The sequence below is a fragment of the Lissotriton helveticus genome, chromosome 7 (assembly GCF_964261635.1).
Source record: "Lissotriton helveticus chromosome 7, aLisHel1.1, whole genome shotgun sequence".
NCBI classification, from domain to species: domain Eukaryota; kingdom Metazoa; phylum Chordata; class Amphibia; order Caudata; family Salamandridae; genus Lissotriton; species Lissotriton helveticus.
In genome coordinates, this window is record NC_136068.1 from 1,897,755,731 (window position 1) to 1,897,759,842 (window position 4,112).

Genomic DNA, 4,112 nt, shown 5'->3' on the forward strand with positions numbered 1-4,112 from the left:
ATAAAACTGGGATCGATCGGTCACATCTTCAATCTGTTGCAGGTGCTCTTTTGAGAAAAGCTTCAAATCATGCTCTCTACCTCCTTAGATGCACACCTACCTCAATTATACAGAAGCTTCTCAAGCACTCTCCCTCCTTGGAACTGGCCTGTCATGCTTCATATAATGTCTCTGGTAAAGATGCTCAGGTATCGGAGTTGATCCAGCTAGCTAAATATCTTACTTTTAACCAGCCCACTATAATGTCTAAGATAGGGCATGCCGGAGGGTGTACTTAAATTTTATTAAACACTGACTATATTTTGGCGTACTCCCAGTTTTCACATGCATCCAATTTTGCTTAATGCTTTAAAATCGCTGAGTATTCACATGCTCTTCCGGTGGGGCTGCTCCACTTGCGAGTCTGAGAGTGGAGGCTAATGGTAGCAACTTCTGCCTGCGATACTATGTAGGCAATAAGGGAAAGTTCGTTCCTTGAGTTTGAGTTTTTTCCAGATGGAAAATTAAGATATGCCTACAAAAGCAATTAAAAAACTGATGAAATGATCAGAAAAGTGGCCCATGCACAAAAAAAAATCATGGAAGAACTAAAGTGAATTTTTGATGACAGTGAAATTACAAAGGAAGATGATGCCCTGTGACCACCACCTGACAGAGTAGGAAACTCAAAATGGTGAATGGAGATGAACACATTTCTTTCACCACCTCAGAAATTGTCTCCTTTTTTATGTAAGCCAAAGTACCCGAAAGGCTTATGAGTATTTTCTTACTGGGGCAGGACCTCAACTGTCTCATCTTCAGTTTATTTGGCTTACACTTCAAGATCAAACCTATCTAAAAATTCAGTAATTTTCATAATTTATGTGGCTTTGGGGTGGGCTGGGATTCCCTTCTATTTTGTAAATTTGTTATGCCCATCTAAAGACTTCTATGTCATTTTCTAACCTTACCTGCAGTGGTGGGGAGCCGTGAGGGGAACGGCCAAGCAAACCCTTCACCTTTTCCAGCCGTGAGGGAAACGGCCAACGCGACGGAGAAACAGGGACACTCCTGGCCGAGTCGGGCACAACCAAACCTCATTTCCCAGCAGCCCCGGGTCCTGGCGCGCTCGTGACGCTCCCGCTGCGCCTGGAGGCGCCTCAAGAACGCGGAGCACCGAGCGTGCCCGGGGGCATTTTCTAACCTTACCTGCAGTGGTGGGGAGCTGTGAGGGGAACGGCCAAGCAAACCCTTCACCTTTTCCAGCCGTGAGGGAAACGGCCAACGCGACGGAGAAACAGGGACTCTCCTGGCCGAGTCGGGCACAACCAAACCTCATTTCCCAGAAGCCCCAGGTCCTGGCGCGCTCGTGACGCTCCCGCTGCGCCTGGAGGCGCCTCAAGAACGCGGAGCACCGAGCGTGCCTGGGGGCATTTTCTAACCTTACCTGCAGTGGTGGGGAGCCGTGAGGGGAAAGGCCAAGCAAACCCTTCACCTTTTCCAGCCGTGAGGGAAACGGCCAATGCGACGGAGAAACAGGGACTCTCCTGGCCGAGTCGGGCACAACCAAACCTCATTTCCCAGCATCCCCGGGTCCTGGCGCGCTCGTGACGCTCCCGCTGCGCCTGGAGGCGCCTCAAGAACGCGGAACACCTCCCGCCTCGCGGGACGCGCGCGGGCGGGCGCCGGGCAAAGGGCGGGCCCTCTACGGCCCTCAGAGGCCGAAGGAGGACGGGACGGGTGCAGCCCTCTAACATTCATACTCCAAGGTATCTGCTAATTCTGACTCTGTGTTTGGGTAGTCGCATTGAGGACTAAGGACTATGGACCAAATTGCTTAACATTTGTATTGGGAGAATGAACATATTGATTATTAGCTATCCGTTGTGATTTGAATTACAGATCGCGTGGCTACGTATAATCTGCCCTAGGTACATGGGTATTTGATATCTGTATACTGAAGTGCCTAACAGGTTTCTAATTTTGATCCCACTCCGTGATAGGCTTAGTTTACTACTACCTACTGTTAATATGTCTCCAAGGGGGAGTCGAAGTAGAACAGCAGCTGCTGGGGGTAGCTCCAAAACTGGCCCTATTGACAACTTTATAATTAAGGCCAATGATGCTATAAACCAGGGCATATCTCTCCTAGAAAGTAGGGTTTCACAAGATCTTGCCCATGCCAAACGTTCTTCCCTGGGACTTATTGCTTCCGCCACCACACCGATCAAGATCTTGCCTACTAACATTAGACCATTAATAAACGCGTGTGTCGATATTCATACCATTCCAAACGAAGTAAATCTATCTGCCTCTATTCCCTTGTTAGACTCCGACACAGATATTAGCATGGATTTAGAGAAGACCCCTGACTTGCATATGGCCCCCACCCCTGAAATTATATCAGCAGAAAACACGAGGGAATTAAGGGGCAGACGCGAGGGTGCTATTCAAAAATTACAACAAAAACAATATGCACCTAAGCCTCAACTTCCGAAAGCTAGAAAACATGCCCTGCCCCAAAGTCAAATTCGGAAAGATGCAAATTCTAATTCCAATCCAAACACATGCAGGACTAAGGAGACTACTAAGGATGACGAGGATGAAGAAAGAGAGGAGGAGCAGCAGGGTGGGATAGTAGTAAATGATGGTAAAACAAATGACCACACTGAAACAGCAAATGATTTTATGCTGGCAAAACTGGGTGAACTTCTTAGCATTTATCTATCCCCTATCGAAAGCAGGCTCACCCGGATAGAAAAACAAATAGCTGAACTAATTACCCCTATCAAGAGCCTATCCAAAATAAACGTTGCAAATGATGTAACTAAACCTACTTCCATCAAAACAGTAGGTCTTGAACCTAACACCTCTCAAGCACTAACTACAAATGTAGTTATTACTCCCAAACCACCCCTAGTTCCACCGAAGGGGATAAGTGTTAGCCAACCAATAGCTAATTGTAACAATGTAGCCTTAGTTATAAGGAAGGATCAGAATACCAAACAGACAAGTGTGCCTATGGTGGGCCAGCTTTCGAATCCCGTAAGTGGTTCCACCTTGGTCCAACCGCCACAAAAAACAACTAGACAGGCTCCTTCCCGTATTAATCTCCCACCAGAATGCGGGGCTTATGTCCTTGTTCTAGTCAATGTTTCTAAATTAAGGAAGGACCAAGAGGAAACACCTACATCCCTTAAAAATAAAACCTTACATTGGTTAATTGCAAACTGCAATTTTCCTATAGAAGGTGCAAGGGAGATTATTAATACTCAGAGAGTGGGTTGGATAGGCCCACTTAGAAAAAAGTTTTAGGGTGATTGTGTTACAATTAATTTTAAGAACCCACAATGGGCAGAGAAAACACTAGCAAGTGCCCCATTACCCTCAACATGGGAATTCAATACCACACTCCTTCCACTAGGCTATTTTTATAGACACTTGATACCTCCAAAACAAGTTATGGTGAACCACCCCACCACCTCTTATCAAGATTCGAATTTTGGTGCAAGGATCAAATCACCGCTCTTTTTACAAAACCAGGATTTTGGCCATCTGAATGGCCACAATTGGCGGAACCAGATCCCAATGCCAGCACCCCTTTCTCATTCCCCGCATCATTTTCAATTCTCAAACATGCACCAATATAACTACAGAGATAGGTCTTATCCTGCCCCAGACCCCCATCAGTTTCAACCGATAACTGAAGTAAGGTCAACATTCAACATTCCCACGCATAATCGATTTGAATATTTTTCTAATCTAGATGAGCAGGATTGACTGGATATAATGCCTAACACAGACATTCATAGCCAAGCCACAGTCAGTACACAAGAGGGACATCCAGCTTTAGCCGCAGACTGTCAGGTTTTGAATGGCATATTGGAAATTATGGAATCGATGCCCGCTAATAGTAATCTCCCTGTTGTTGTTAATACGACCCTTGAGGAAGCAGGGAGTACTGGGGTTAGGCCAGGTAAATGTTGTAATATCCATGGGTTATCAATCTTAAGCTGGAATGTTGCAGGATTGGAATCTAAGCTATTGGACCCTGCATGGATTGAGATAATTAACGATGCGGATATTCTTATGTTTCAAGAAACATGGGCTGTTGGTAATTTGTACATAGAGGG

General features: G+C 45.9%; 1 pseudogene; it reads left to right on the plus strand.

The window, feature by feature from the left end:
• The first annotated feature begins 542 nt into the window (after positions 1 to 542).
• LOC144767837 (protein mago nashi homolog pseudogene) lies at positions 543 to 838 on the plus strand (annotated as a pseudogene).
• Positions 839 to 4,112: the final 3,274 nt, after the last annotated feature.